Here is a 17,356-nt window from a genome sequence, read left to right on the forward strand (position 1 = left end):
CAAGGCAGCTCATCACCAACTTCTCAAAGGCAACCAGGGACAGGCAATAATTGCTGGCCCAGCCAGTCACACCCAGATTCACGATATAAATGAATTGAAAAATAACATTGTTTTTTAACGGAGGAAGATTGCTGAGGTGTCACAGGGATCGGTGCTCAGGCCCCAGCTGTTCACAATACCCATTAAACATTTGGTTGCGGTAATCAAATGCAATATATCCCAACATGCTGAAAGAACTAAAGGATGTTGGATTGTGAGTGGGTGAGGAGGATATAAAAGAACTGCAAGGTGACTAAGACAAGTGTAGTAAATGGGCAGATACGTGGCAGATGGAGAACAAGGTGGGTAGAGTTGACGGTGTGCCCTTTGATGGGAACAAGAGATTCGCATGCTACCGTTTGAAAATGGATTATTTGAAACATGTTGATCTACAAAGGGACGTATGCTCCTTTTTGCTGTTTCCTTCTGCGCAGCCCTCCAAGATCCCTGCAGCACAGTGAGATCTGAACCCAGAAGTCAGTACTGAAAATGGAATTGTCACGCTGACTAGAGTATATAGACCCATCACGTGGGGAGCTGTAACATTGAAAAGGCTCTGGATCTCCCTGTAGACGAGTCACTGAAAACGATTTGCCGAAACAGAAAGCAGTTAGGAAGATCGATGATCTTCATTTCAAGGTGATTTGAGTCCAGGAGAAAGGGTGTCTGACTGCAGCTGTACAGGGCCTTGGTGAGACCCCATCTCAAACATTGTGAAGTATTGTGTGCAGTATTGGTATCCGTACCTAATAAAGGGCAAATCTGATTTTAAGGGAGTGCAGCGAAGGATGACCAGATTGATCTCTGGGATGACAGGCTTGTTATGGGAGCAGAGTTTGGGGCAACTGGGCTTGTATTCCATGAGCTTTAGGAAAATGAGTGGTGATCTCAGTGAGATATATAACACTCTGAGAGGGGGAGACAGATTGGAAGCAGGGATGATAATTCCCCAGGCTGTGGTGCCTAAAACAAGTGGCCACAGTCTTAGATACAGACAGGTCATTCTGGTTTGAGATGCGAATAAATGTCTACACTCAGAGACTGGTGAACCGGGAGAATGCGCTTGAACCTGAAAAGCAAGACACTGTATATAAATACAGATTTAGATACAGTAACGTGATAGTTGGAGAGCATGAGTACGTGTGGAAATAAAGGGCCAACCATCATTATATTGAATTGGGTAACAAACTCGATGGACCAAAGGAACTACTGCACTTCCTATATTATAGCTTCCCAAGGTTAATCATATTAACGGATATATTCGTAGTTTGGGATAAGTTCATTGTGGAGATGTTTGAAACTGAACGACAACGAAGAAGGGTCAATATGTCCTTTCCCCATGTTTTTGTGCAGTCTGTGGGAAAACTCTGTAAATGTTGTCACAAGCTCTCAGATGCTGAAAATGTGTTGTTGGAAAAACCCAGCAGGTCATGCAGCATCCAATGAGCAGGAGAATCGACGTTTCGGGCATGAGCCCTTCTTCAGGAATTTTCCTGAAGAAAGGCTCATGCCCGAAACGTCAATTCTCCTGATCCTTGGATGCTGCCTGACCTGCTGTGCGTTTCCAGAAACACGTTTTCAGCTCTGATCTCCAGCATCTGCAGTCCTCACTTTCTCCTACAAGGTCTCAGATGTTAGGAAGAAGGTTTCTGCAGGATCAACAGGACTGTGTTAGCTATTCCCTTTTCCGATACCGAGACTGGTGCTGGGTGTGCTGTCCAGGTTAATCATTTAAGACCTCGAAGCAGTTTGATACAATAGAGTGTCTTGTTTGGCCGATTCAGAGACCATTGAAGAGTTTATCACATGTCTGTGCATCTGGAGTCACATTTAGGCAAGACCAGGAAAGCACGGGAGTCTCACTTCCTGAAAGTCCATTGGGGAAGCAAATTAGTGTTTACAATCGCCATTGACTTCAAGGTTACTGTTGCTGACGCAAGATTTTGGAAATTAATATTTTATCAATTGTTTTTAACCTCCATCAGCTGCCATAGCATTATCCTGATCTGGATTAGTAATCCAGTGACATTTCCACAACAGCACCATCTCCACATGGGGACGTATTTGAAACCACACGAAGCAGGCTATTTATGTGCTGCTTGAAAGCTCTGTTAAAAAGAACTCCCACCAACGTGACTATCGTGATTGGACTGAAGGGGTGGTAATATGTCAGATTGTAATTATTCTCCTCTTAGGGTACCGGACATAGCTGAGTAATTTTCCACATTGCCAGAGAGATGTTCGAGTTGGAGCTGGAATGAAACAGCTTCCCCAGGGTCACGGCTTGTTGTGCAGGACAAGTCTTCAGTCCTATTGCAGGAATGGAGTCAGGGCCCATTGCTCTTGTCATATCTACGGTGTTCAGCTGTTTCTTCATGTCACGTGCAGCAAATTGAATTGGTTGAAGACTGGCATCTGTGATTCTGTGGGCATCATGACGAGAGCGATGTGGATCATCAACTCAACACTGCTGGCTGAGAATTGTGCAGATACTACATCTTTGTGTTTCACACTGGTGTACAGGGCAGTTCTGTTATGCAGTATGCGGATATTTATGGAATCCTCTCTTCCTGTCATTTGTTTAATTGTCCATCACCATTTATGACTGAATGTGGCAGGACTGCAGAGCTTCGATCAGATCTGTTGATCAACTGTGGTTGCTTTAATGTGTTAGCATCAGGTTTAGGTTCACATGGTTCTGACCCTGACATGTTCACCCACAGTCATTACTGAAATATATGTCCTGTTGATGGTAATGGCAAACTGAGGAGATTATCCCTGGGAAAAACTGTTACAGGTTGTGATTGAATGCTGTTCTGCTTCTCCTGCTGCGGTGGTCTACAGCACTACATAAATACGCAGTTTTAAGCTGCAATATCTGCACTGCAATTCTGCTGTCTGTCCCTTGGATCACATCGAGACCCATTCACCCATCAGCCCCGTACTCAGTGACCTACTCTTGTTTCTGATGTGGAAATACTTCCATTTTCATACTCTCATTCTGCTGAGGGTCGATCTTCCAATCTGACACATTCTGCAAAACCAATTAACTAATTTTAATCAAATTGTTTAGTTAACCTGCATCCTTTTTTGTCCTGAGTAATACCATCTTCTGTGTTTAAAATGAAAGTCTTTCCCTCTGTTTCTCTCCCGGACCATGATTCAGAGCTCTGTAGCGTCAGTGATGCCAGCCTTATGTAGTTCCAGAGCCAATGAATTCTCAGGGTTCTCAGTCATCTTCAACACATTGTATGTTTCCTCTTTTGGTTTGATGCCTTATCGCTCATGGCTGCCTTGTCCTCCCATGAGTATGTTTCATCTCCTTTGGGATGAATTCCTGATATCCTCCGAATTATCCCCAGAAACTCCTGCCATTGCAGCTCCATGGTCTTTCCTGCTCGGCTCCCCTACCAATTTACTCTGGCCAACTCCTCTCACATGTCATTGTGGTTACATTGTTCCATTATAATCACATTACATCAAGAAGAGAGCAATAGATATAAACCAAAAGAAGGAGTTTTGAGAGAAGGGATGTGAAGAATAATTGGTAAATTTCTTAACTAGATACAAAGAGAGAACGAGAGAGAGGATATAGATGAGGAAATGTGAAAAATGAGAACATTTGATTATTGAAAGTTTTAGATGTATATCCCTCAATGTTTTGGCAATGCCTGTGTACTGTGGTCCTTTGTATAGTGCATGTACAACAGAGTAATGTATTCAAATGCTGGGTCTGATGGCAGAACTTTTATCTCCACTGTTATGACAGACACAAACTTCGGAAAGAACCCAGCAGGTCCATATATTGAATTCCCGGTAGAAATGGGATTAACTGAAATAAGTTGGGATACCAGAAGCAAGAATTTATAACGCACAACCTGATAAGAATGAGAGATTAGAGTAAATAATTCTAGAAAAGGAGGGAATATAGAGAGAAGGGGAACATATCATTTTAGATCAAATAATGTTTTATAAATTTTATCCATCATGTGCATCATTTTCCGATAACTGTGTCTCCGTTGTTCATTTAGACTGTTGTACACATCTGAAAAATGTTTCTTATCTGCACACACACATTGATTAAACAGTGTATATAAAATCCTTTTTCCGCCATTGAAATGGTCCTATTTTCGTGTTACCAGGATACATGAACACTAACTGGCCACCAAAAGACACGACCCACTATCACTTTGTTCCATACATACAAAGAAGGGCACCACTTTGATTGGGACAACACACACACATACTAAGGCACACAAGGACGTTCTTAGAGGAATGGCATTCTGACCAGAAGTCCATCAATAGACGCATCAATTTAGATGCTACCTACCTTCTCTTCTTAAATAAAGAACCGAAAATGACGTCACCCACCTTAAGAAACCAAGATCTATAAATATGGAGGCGGGGCATACCATCAGCACTTCATCAGAGACTCTCACAGATGATGTTAACTTGTCATAGTGACGAAACGTCTGAAAACAAACCTTCAAGCTCAGCGAGCTAACTTGCATACATAGAAATTGACATGTTTCGTTTATTAGTGGAATTTGGGAGTTGTCTCTCACTACCTTTTAACAGATTACGAGGTGAGGTGAGTTTTTCTGGGTGTGTGGTTTCAATTAACAGAGGGGTTCGATATTGATGTCATAACAGTTTGGGGCCTTGCCATATGGGATTTGGACAGAATTAAGCAGAAATGGGATACAAAAGGTCCAAGCAAATTCCAACACGTGGCAATTAGTGACCTAGATCTTCAAATAAAACTGGTGGGAAAATTCATTTAATTTTGTTAACTTGTGATTGGTTAACTTAAAAGTGAAAGAAATGGCTTTTAACATTTCTGAAGAGGTTCCCAAATTTTCCAAGGAAGATTAAAAAGACAGAAGGACATATTTTTAGAAGTAACAAAGAGGTTGGAATTTGGTTTAACCAGCGACAAAAGAAAAGTTGAAATTTAAATGTAGTCAGTCAAGAACTGGGACGTGTTAGAGAAACAGGCAACTGCAGCACAGTTAGAATAAACTTAAATTGCATACGTGGCAACTGGAGTTAGAAGATGAAAAAAGACACGGAAACAGAGAGAGAAGAAAGAGACAAGGGAAAGACGGGGAAAAAAGAAAGAGAATTTGAAATTCATCAGTTGGGAATTGGAAAAGAAAGTTAAATTAAAAGGATGGAGATGAAGAGAGAACGTAGCGACGTATACAGCTATGTTAATACATTGCCATATTTCGGTGAGAAAAATGTCAAAATCTGTTTTTATTTCATTTGAAAAGAAAAGGCTCAGCAAATAGTGTGTACAGTGAACTTGTGGGTAATGCTAGTTCAGACTAAGCTGGTGGGCACAGCTAGTGAGGCATATGCAGCGCTGTCAGATGAGGGTTCAAGATATTATGCAGATTCCAAACTAGCTACTTTGAGTGGTTATGCATTGCTACTATAAGAATATAGAAGACGGTTAGGAAATAAAGAGATGGAACCAAGTCAGACTTATGTTGCATTTGAAAGAATTAAACACAGACATTTTATAGATGGATGCTCGTCTTAAAAATTGCTAAGACCTGTGAGGCCCGATGGGAGATTATTCTGCTGAATGAGTTTAAAGCCTCACTTCCAAAGATGGCAAGAATTCATGTGATGAACAGAAATTTCAACAAGTGAGAAGCGCTGCAGAAATGGCAGGGAAATCCGCTTTGATGCATGAGATGAAATTTAAGGTCTGGGAGGATTTTCATCCTGTGAGGGATAGAAATTGGGAGAAGGGGCGATCCTACACGATAAAGCGAACAAGAGAGCACACTGGCAATAGTTTACCACAGGTGAAAAAATAAGCCCAAGGGGGTTGAAAGGTGATGAAAGGCCTCAGGTGTTCTCACTATAAGCGAATGGAACACATAACATTACAGTGCCGCTGGTTTAAGAAGGGCACTGGGAAAAAGGTGCTTTCACTGGTGTAAGCTGAGACACACAGTGCTAGGCGTTGAAGGAAGACACTTTGGAAAAAAGATGTGTAGAAGAGGCTAAGCCAGTGGCATTAGTGAAACTGGTAAAGAAGACCCCCAAGTCGAACCAAGGATCTGCAGGAGAATGCACAGCCGAGGTAGGGGCTGGGTATGGAGGCAGTGCCTGATCTCTGTAAGAATTCGCCTCTGTAGATAAAGTTTACTCAGTAATAACAGGGGGAGAAGGACATGAAGTAATTATTTTGTGAGATAGAGGATCTGCTCAGTCTCCAAAAGTTGAGAAGCAGGACACAGGAAAAGGTCAACAGATCAGGCAGCATGCGAAGAGCAGGACAATCGACATATCAGGCATAAACCCATCGTCCGAAAAATGGTGGGGGGAGAAGGGGGCTGAAAGGTAAATAGGAGGGTAGGAGCTGGGCTGGCGGGATGGTCACTGGGAAGGTGATAGGAAGCTGTAGGTGGGAGTGATAGTGATATGTCGGAAAGGTAGGGTGTACTGGATAGGTGGGAAGGAAGATGGAGAATGAAGACAGTGCAAGAGGGCGGTGCTAATTTGAATGGTTGGATCTGGGATGAGTTTGGGGAGGGTAGATTTGGAAATTGGTGAAGCTGATGTTGATGCTGTATAGTTTGACGGTCCCAGTTGTCCTACCACCTACCCGCTTGACTCTCCTCTCCGACCTATCACCATCACACCTCACATGCATCTACCTATCGCCTTCCAAGCTACCTCCCACCCAGCTCCACCCCACGCTCCTATTTATTTCTCATCCCCCTTCCCCCTCCCTTCGCTCCCACATTCCTGATGAATGGCTTGTGCTTGAAACGTCAATTCTCCTGCCCCTGCTGTGCTTTTCCATCCCCACACTTTCCAGTCCTCACTTTCTCTCGGTCTCTAATAGTAAGACATGGAAGTACTTTCACTCTTCCTGACATGGTACTGAACAGCGTGATAATGTGTGGAATGGGGACAGAAAGTAAGCATTCCCTTGTGTAACATCAGGATGGAGTGCCAAATCAAGGTTGGGGGAAGTAACCGTGAGAGGGAGTGACAGAGTGTCAGTTCCAAAATGCAGTTTGTTCTTGGGAACGATTCAGCAGGATTCAAGGTGGGAGAAACCCCCATTGTGTTGGGGAAGTCAAAGGAAGACTAGGGAACGAGCTACTTCAAAGAAAAATACCCAGGAATTTTTGCAGACTGTGTAGTAGGAAGTTCCCACTGTCATAGTTTACAGCAGGAAGGAAAAACGAAAGAAAAAACCAAAGGAGTTGATGTGCAGTTAACTGACACCCTGTTTGATGTGACGGTGCAGGAAACAAAACCTGAACAGGCAGACGGTCAGGCAGAGGTGTTTCGTCCTGAAAGGCTAATGGACTTATCACAGATTTATATTCGCACACATACACACACACATACACATGCACACACAGAGAACAGAAATCAGAATATATTATCGAACGTTCTTAATTTACAGATAGAATCCTAAAATTAAAAAGGAGACCACGACAGGTTAGTGCAGAAGGGAAATGGGTTGAAGTGCACCAGATTGTGTTACTGGTAGCATACAGTGTAACGGTAGCACATGAACTAACTGCAGGCGGTCACCCAGGTGTACAGAAGACTCAGGCTAAGGTACAGAAGCATTTCTAGTGGCCTGGAATGCACAAGGACGTGGTTAGGTTTTGTTTTACATGTCGTACATACCAAATGGAAGGTACGTCACAGGCAGTAATAAAACCAGCATCTTTGTTGGCAATTCTTGCATTCTCAGAACCTTTCACGTGGCTTATGATCAATTGTGTAGCTCCCCTTTCAAAATAATATTTGCTGTCCTTAAGGGATGTGTCTATCAGATTTCCAGAAGCAATTCCATTACTGAGTGTTAAGACAAAAAGGGAGGTGGAGGGGATGGTCGCTTTCTTTTATCGCTGTTAATTACCCAGAGAGTTTCCGTCAGACCGAGGGTCTCATTTTACAGCTTTGCAGTTTTACGACGTCATGGATAGCTTAGCTATACAGCACTTCAAATCACGTGCGGCCCATCCTGAATCCCAGGGAGCCTTGGAAAGTTAGAATCAGACACTGAAGACCGTGTTAACAGCGTACTATCAGGATTACCCAAATGATTGGATTAAAGGTGCCCCATTATATTGTTTGCCATTAGAGATGTCCCATATAAATCTACTCAGTTTACTTCCTTTGAGTTGATATTCATACATGAAGTGAGAGGTCCTTTGAAGTTAGTTAAATATAAATTGACAAGACTGAAGTCGAAGATCTCACATTTGGATTAAGTAGCTGAGGTGAGGGAGAGATTAGATCGAGTAGGTGAGTTAGCTAAACAGTCCCTGAAGAGGGCACAGCATGGAATGAAGCAGGTGGCAGATAAAGACTCTGAAACTTTAATGATTTCCCGTGGGGATGACGTATTAGTATCGCCACCAGTGGTAGGAAATCCCTCAAAGCCAGGTTTCGTGGTCCTTCCAAATTAAAAAAAAAGTTGAGTCAGTTTAACTATCTGGTAAAGATACCGGATATGATAAAAACATTATCGAGTAGGTCATGTGAATGAATAATGCTCCAGCCACATTTGAGACTCAGGAACAGACTTGCGGCCAGATGAACAAATTGTGCAGTTTATCTGTATGATGTAGTGATCTTTAGCAAGTGATTGAAAGCTCACATGTTACAGTTGGCAGAGCATGTTGAACGATTAGAAGAAGAAAACTTGGTAATAAACATAAAGAAAACAGAATTCGCGAAGGCAGAGGTGACGTTCTTGGGACATTACATTGGACAAGCAAGGTTGACCCCATGGAAAACAAAGACGAAGGGCTTTGAGGAATTTCCACGACCATCCTCGAAGAAAGAGGTGCTTCGATTTTTGGAACTGAGTGGATTCTATCGGAAGTTTGTTCCAAACTTCAGGACCGTATTGGCACCACTGATGGATTTATTAAATAAGATCACAGAATTGTGGTGGACAGAACAATGCTAGGAGGCATTTGACAATTTTAAATCAGGATTAATCACCGCATCAGGTTTAGCTACACCAAATATTTTGAAACGCTTTGCAAGTTGTGTTTGATGCTTGGGATATAGAGCTTGGGGATGCATTGATACAGAAAGATGATGATGGAATTGAATGGCCAATTGACTACTTGTCGAAAAAACTCAATAACCACCAGAAAAAAGTACAAAATCTCCATTATTGAAAAAGAATGATTAAGTTTCGTACTGGCCTGACAATACATTAATGTTTATATGAAAAACAAATTGTCGGAGATGGTTGTGAACAACAACAAACCTCTCGCATTTTTTGGAATATTTAAAGACCGGAATATGAGAGTATTTCATTGGGGTTTATGTTACCGACTTTAAACTTACAAAATGTACATGCTTTGGGTCCTAAAATGTGATAGCAGATGTGTTATCGCTGATTTAAAGGAAAACATTTAGATAAGATTTGACTTATTCCAGTATTACATATGTGTGCAGAATTAATATGAATGGTATAACTGAGATTAATACTTTTGTATTTCGTAATAATGGGATGAAGATTTAGAGGAAAAGGAAAGATGCCATCTTTTCATTCTGATGGTTCTTTTTCTTTTCTGAAGGGGTGGAGGTGTTATGAAGTCGAACGCTTGTCTGCTCACTTTAAGACAGAACGGGTTTTGCTGAATAAAAAGTAGAGCAAAAGATTCCAGCTAAAGGTCAGGCTGTTCCATATATCACCATTAGCTGGGAAATGGATACCTGGGTTTTGGTTGCTGTTTTGACAGCAATTAAAATGCAACCAAAGAGTTTAACTAACGTTCAGGATTCCAGAAGCTATGGGGATTTGACTATTAGTGTTTGCACAACTGGAAAGCAATCAATTTATGAGAAATATTGTGGGGAGTATCATGGGAGATATATAATGGAGAGTATATGAACTCAGCATTTTAAACACTAGAGGGAGAGCCACTCCCATCCAACAACAGAGTATCTGCAGTCGAGCAGGAATGCTGACTGGTCATCTCAAACACTCTCGATCAAAGATACATGCTCATGTCAAACCTACTTGCAGCAAAGAAAAATGACCCAGGGAGATCAGCAGCTTGAAGAGTGAACACAACGGGGAAGATGGAGACTGAAGATGGTCTTGAGATTTTAATGTTTCATATGTGGGTTGTTGGAACAGTATATTTTTACAGAGTTGGAGTCAGATAGTAAGTAGCTAAGAAAAGAGGGGCTTGGATTTGTGAATAGTTGTTGGTTAGTGTTCACTATTCAAGTTATGAAACTAACTTGCTAATTTTTGTTTAAACAGTGGAATGTAGGAGATCTGTGTTGCTCATATTTTAACAGATTACAAGGTAAGGCGAGCTTTTCTGGGCTATTGGTTTTAATTAACAGAGGGGTTCGACTCCACCTTGTAAATGTCCATCCACGCCATCCGCATTTCCCTGCAGTTGGCCCATATCCTTCTCGTCCTTTCCTATCCACATATTTATCCAAATGCTTTTGAAATGTTTTTAATACACCACCTTCAACCACATCTGCTGGCAGCTCATCCACGTACCAGCCCTCTGTGTAAAGAAATGGCCCCTCAGGCTACCTTTTATTCCATCCACTAACCTTAAACTGATCCCCTCTAATCCTCAATTCTCTAAATTTTGGAAAATTACTCAGAGCATTAACCCTATACATACCCCTCATGATCTTATAAATCTCTCTAAGGTCCCCGTTCAGTTTCCTACACTCTAAAGAAAAGGTCCCAGCTTGTCCAACCTCTTGTTATAACTCAGACCATTGGGTCCTGGCAACGTCCTTGTAAATTTCTTCTGCACTCTTTCTAATTTCATTACATCCTCCCTATAACAAGGTGACAAAACTGAACACAATACCTCACGTGCGGCCTTGCCAAAGTCCTGTGTAACTGCAACATAAATTCCCAACTTCTATACTCAATGTCCTGCCTGAAGAAGGCCAGTGTGCCAAAAGCCCTCTGCACTGCCCTGCCTACCTGTGACTCCACTCTCGGAGAACCGTGGACCTGGACGCCAAGATCTCTTTGCCCACTGCACCCCTTAAGGCCCACCCATTCACCGTGAAACTCCTACCTTGATTTGAGTTTCCAAAATGCAAGACCTCCCGCATCTATACGAAATTCTCGGCTCACTTCCCAACCGGATTAAGGTCCTGCTGCAATTTCTGATAAACTTCCTCACTGATTACGCTACCACTTATTTTAGTGTCATCTGCAAACTTACTAATCATGCCTTGTACATTCTCAACCAAATAATCGATAACAAACAGCAATGGACCCATGCTCAAGTCTGACAAACATCCTTTCACTAAACCCTCTGCTTCCTACCATTAAGCCAACTGCGTATCTATTGGCCAGTTCCCCCAGAATTCCACGCGATGGACCCTTCCAGTGCAGCCGGCCGTGTGGGACCTTATCAGAGGCCTTACTGAAATCCATACAGACTACGTCTAAAGCTCGGCCCTCATCAATCTTCTTGGTCACTTCATCAAAGAACGCTAACAAATTTGGGAAGCATGATCTCCCACTCACAAGTCTATGCTGACTGCTCCGAATCAAACCCTGTGTAAGTAATGGGTGCAGTCAATGGTATGCTGTCCTTCACTGTAAGATGATTCGAGTACAAAATTAAAGCCATCTTCCTGATATTGTAGACCTTGCTGAGAGAGCATTTGGGTCACTCTCGACAGATTTGATCACCTTTATAAGGAATGATCTCCTTAACACAGGCACGGATGATGGTAACATGAGGATAGAGTAAAGAAGTTCAGTGCTTAACCTGTAGAGCTGTGAGAAACGAAGAAATGGTGATACTGAAACACGAGGAGTGGCAGCGATCACTTATTTCCAAAAGAGACATTGACAGGGAGAGAAATTCCATACTTTGCCCAGGATTGATTGGTTTCATTTATTGTAACGTGTATCTCAGTACAGGGAAACACTTTATTAATGAGCAGTGGAGGCAGATCATATTTAGGCTGCCCAGACAGATCACAGAGTGGAAATAGACATGGACAGAGAAAGTCATACAGGTTACACTGAACAGGACGTGCACGCGACAAGATCAACATGAACAAGGTCAGCATTATTTGATCTTAGAGAGTCCATTCATCAGTCTAACGTGGCTTTCCTAATAGTCTATATGCCTAAATAAACTCTCCCCACGTTATTGGGCAGTCGGCATATGAACATGTACTGAACGCCATGTTGCTCACAATTCCCAACAGCAGCCACAATATCTTTCATCTGAAACAGGTAGCCATTCCCACCCACGTCTGGCCTACATAGAGAACACCAGACTGGCTTCTCGGAGATGGAAGATGCCTTCTTGAGACTTCACACAAGCCATGTGGCTTCCCTCATCACCACGAGAAAACCACGTTAAAGTCCCACGTGTGTATCATGAGCAATGGAGCCAGGAGGAGAAACTGGATCAGTCTGTCTGTGAAGCCTCTGCTCCACTTGTAAATCATGTTAGATCATCAATTCAGAGACAGTGAGGACTGCCGATGCTGGAGAGTGGAGTAGAGAATAGATTGCTAGAAAAGCACAGCAGGTCAGGCCGCATCCGAGGAACAAGAGAACCCACGTGTTGGGCATCAGCCATTAATCAGGAATCAACATCAATCGCCTCATTCTGTCCATTTGCGAGTGCTTTGAAGGAGAAATAGCCTCATACTGTTCCTGTGTAAATGACTCAAGGGGATCTTTGGCCTCCTCCTGTTCCTGTATAAAAGACTTAAGGAGCTGAATGGCCTCCTCCCGTTACATGTGTAAGAGACGCCAGGGGCTGAGTCGCCTTCTCCTGACCCTGCGTTTGTGACTCAAGGGGCTGAATGGCCTCCTCCTGTTCCTGTGTAAGAGACTCACGGGACTGAATGGCCTCTTCCTGTTCCTGTGTATGTGACCCAAGGGACTGATTGGCTTCTTCTTCGTCCGATTGGACAGGGCCAAGGGCCTGACTGGGTTACCCCTGGTTCCTGCTTAACAGCTCGATGTGCTGGCAAGTGTGATGATGCTGCAGCTTTAAGAGGTTATTTTGTCCTGGTTTCTTTTCAGAGAGAGATTGAATGATTGTTACCAAGCTGGTTCGTTAAGGACACTGAGTAAACAGCGAGGGAGGTCTTTAATGCAGCCTGAATGGGTGCGGGCAGCTCTCCCAGATTAGGATCTCTGGGTTTTGGTTTCTCAGTAACATCAGAAACTATTGGGGTCTCCACAGAGTTGGAAGCTTCAGTGACTATCTCGTCGCTGCTACTCTTTCTCTGAATTTTCGCTTGGTGCTGTTTTTAATTCCTGCATTAAAGAAATGTGTGTGACAATCTGTGTCTGAATTTTCCATTCTGCCAGGGGCTGTGTTTATGCGATTTTCCTGTATTGGAACAGTTAATTAGTAATTGTTCCTCGATCTGTTATTCTGTTAACTTATCTAATAGAGTTGTGTTATTCTAAATTCCTCTTTCTTTGGTTTCATTTTATCTTTCGTGTTTAAATAAATCGTGTTTTGCTTCACAACGAGTAGTTTGACCTGTCACATTGTATCTGGAACAGACACTTTGCATTTCCTTTAAAATATAAAAAATTAGAGTTTAGGTTACCGCCGTCAAATATTTTCGAGGAGCTCTGGTGTGGCCCATCACACTAGCCTCCTTCTCTTCCTGAGTAATAGGCTGGAGGCACGGAATGGGCTGTCCCTGTTCTTCTCTAATAGTGTCAATGGGCTGAATGACATCTCATATTCCTATGAAACCAGCGTGAGGTGCTGAATGAACTCTTTTTTTACTGTGGAAATATGCAAAGTCCAGCAGTGCTGTTACATGAATGTTACTGATCCTTTACCAGAACAAGCCTGAATAGTGTCCGCGTCTTGTTGCAAATGGACAGAGACCAGTTCAGGAGCTGAGGGGGTGGGGGGGGGGGGGGGTGGACAAAATGTTCTGAAAGTTGAGGAATCGTCAGTGACCATCCCCACTTCTGATCTTATGGTGGGGAGGGTGGGGCGGGGTGACATTGCTGAAGCAGCCGAAGACGTTTGTGAAGAGGAAGCTACCCTGAGGATCTCCCACAGAGCTGACCAAAGACTGAGATGGTGAACACCTTCCTTTGTGCCATGTTTGACTCAAAACACTGGACAAGATACTCTGATTCCCATTAAGTCCAGTTTTGTTCAGCTGCTTGATGTCAACAGAAGTCAACCACTGCCTTGATACCAGGGCCAGTCGTTTTTACCTAAACCCTTGTGTCAACTTCTTTTGTTCACATAAAAAAAGCCACGATATAGGAGCAGCAAGTGTTTCCTTCAAACAGGTGGTATTGATTGTCAGGGTTTCTCTTCTCAAGATGGTTGGGAAGCTAGATGACTGAAAGTATTTGAAGATGAGGTAGATGGATATTGACATGTCAGACAGTTTAGGGCAATGAAGAATGGTTATGAAAGAGGATTTGAGACCAAGAGCAGATCAGTCATGATCTTAGTGAAGGGCAAGGCAGGCTTGAGGGTGAACGACCTGCCCCTGCTTCTGATGTTCTCACATTCTGTAATTGGAAAGTTAGTGGGTTTTATTTTCATGATTGTTCTGATATTGAATGTTGCTGTCAGGGAGACCAGAGGATTTTGTGAGCCATCTCTGGGTGAGGTATGGGAGCTGTATTCAGTTATTTTGGGTCTATAACATGACCAACAAATGAAGCACAAGTTGCAGAGAGGAGATAGTCTGAATAGAGAGATAAGGGACCTATTTCATATCCAGCCTGGGCTTTCCAATTATGTTTTCCAAAGCATCTCAAACCGTGAAGGACTTTGCTGAGGGGCTGAATGGTCTCCTCTGTTTCTCTGCACCAGGGTATAGGAGCAAGTAGCCTCCAACTGCTCCTGTCTAGCAGGTATGAGGGGCTGAATGGAACTCAGAAACATGGGACTGAGGATCAGGCGCGGGTCGTTAGATACTTTGACCCTTCTCCACCAAGCACTTAGATTGTGGCTGATCAGGTTGTGGTCTCAGCTCCACTTTCCTGTCTCCATCCCATTATGCATGACTCACTTCTCTGTCAAATATTTAACTAACGTAGCTTTCAATCAATGTGAACATAGGGGCACGATAAATTTCCAATGAAGAGAATTCCGACTTGTATGGTCCTTTCAGAATTATTCATCCTCCCTCTTATAGAATCAGAGAGTCATGCAGAACGGAAACAGACCCGTTAGTCCAATCTATTCATTCCAATCAGATATCAAATCTGATCTCGTCCCATTTGCCAGCATTTGGCCAATAACCCTCACTTTCAGATACTTTTTACATGAGTGATTGTAACCGCCTTCACCACTTCCTCTGACAGCACTTTCAGTTCACACCACTCTCTGTGTGAAACATTTACCTTCAAGTCCCTTCTAAATCATTTGCCCTCACCCCTCCAACCTATGCTGTCTTGTTCTGGACTTCCCTACCCTGGAAAGGAGAGGAACATGGCTGTTCAGAATATCCATGCGCCTGATGGTTTTATAAACCTCTATAATGTTACCACTCAACCTCTGACATTCCAGGGGGAAACACCTCAACCTAACCAGCTTCTCCCTAAAACTCAAACCTCCAGTCCTGGGACATCTGAGAAAGTCATTCCTGCAGAAAACCGAATTGTATGCAGTATTCTTAAAGTGGCCTCACCAACGTCCTGTACAGATGCAACATGCCACCACAACTCCTATACTCAATGCTCTGATTGATTTAGGCAAATGTGCCAAATATGTTCTCCGCCACTCTGTAATACCTGCGACTCCACTTTGAAGTAACAATGCACCTGCAACCTTATGTCCCTTTGTTCCAGAATACTCCCCAGGATTTTACATTAAGTGTATAATTTCTGCCCTGATTTGCCTTCCCAAAATGCGGAACCTCGTGTTTATCTAAATTAAACTTCATCTGTCACTCCTTGCTCATTTGTCCATTGTATTTGTGGTCTTGTTGTGTTCTGAGATAATCTACTACACCACCTTTCTGATGTGATCTGGAAACGTACTAACTATTGCCTCAATATTCACATCGAAAATCTTGATAAAATGAAGTCAGTACTGGTTCTTGTAGCACACAGCTGCTCACAAGCCTCCAGTCTGAAAAATATCCCTCTTCCTTCAAGACAATTGTGACTAGCTCCTTCTGTATCCCATGTTACCGAAACTTAGACACGAAGCATTAGACATAAGATGGATGAGCTGGAGGCTCTTTTGGAAATTGGCAAATACGATATTGTGGGGATAACTGAGACGTGGCTTCAAGTGGACAGTGCCTGGGAAATTAATATTCAAGGTTACAAGTGCTATCGTAAGGACAGACTGACGGACAGAGGGGGTGAGGTGGCCTTGTTGGTAAGGGAGGTTATTCAGTCCCTTGCATGGGGGGACCGAGAATCAGGGGATGTAGAGTCAGTATGGATAGAGCTGAGAAATACGAGGGGTAAAAAGAACCTCTTGAGAGTCATCCACAGGCCCCCAAACAGTAGTCTGGATGTCGGATGTAAGTTGAATCAGGAGCTGAAATTGGCCTGTCGCAAAGATGTTACTACAGTTGTTATGGGGGATTTTTAACATGCAGGTAGACTGGGAGAATCAGGATGGTATTGGACCTCAAGAAAGAAATTTTGTGGAGTGCCTCAGAGATGGATTCTTAAAGTAGCTGGTGCTGGAGCCGACCAGGGAGAAGGCAATTCTGGATCTGGTGTTGTGTAACGAACCAGAATTTGTCAAAGTCCTCGAAGTGAAGAAGCCATTGGGAAGTAGTGCCAATAATACATTAACCTTCAATCTGAAATTTGAGAGGGAGAGGGTACAGTCGGAAGTGACAGTACTTCTGTTGAATAAAGGGAACTATGGAGCTACGAGGGAGGAGCTGGCCAAAGTTTAATGGTGCAATTCCTTAGCATGGATGACCGTGGAGGAACAATGGCGGATATTTCTTTGTATAATGCAGAAGTTGCAGGATCAGTTCATTCCTCAAAGGAAGAAAGATCCCAGGAGGAGGCACGGGCGGCCGTGGTTGATGAGGGAAGTTAAGAAAAATAAAGTTAAAAAAGAAAAAGTAGAACATAGCAAAGATAAGTGGGAAAACTGAGGACTGAGAAGCTTTTTAAGAGCAACAGAGGATTACTAAGAAGGAAATACGCAGAGTAAAAATGAGGTACGAAGGGTAAACTGGCCAATAATATAATGTAGGATAGTCAAAGCTTTTTTCGGTATCTGCAAGGCAAAAAAAATGGGTAGGACTAAAATTGGGCCCGTGAAGACAGAAACAGGGGAATATATTATGGGGAACAAAGAAATGGCAG

Source organism: Chiloscyllium punctatum, chromosome 24 (assembly GCF_047496795.1).
Source record: "Chiloscyllium punctatum isolate Juve2018m chromosome 24, sChiPun1.3, whole genome shotgun sequence".
NCBI lineage: Eukaryota > Metazoa > Chordata > Chondrichthyes > Orectolobiformes > Hemiscylliidae > Chiloscyllium > Chiloscyllium punctatum.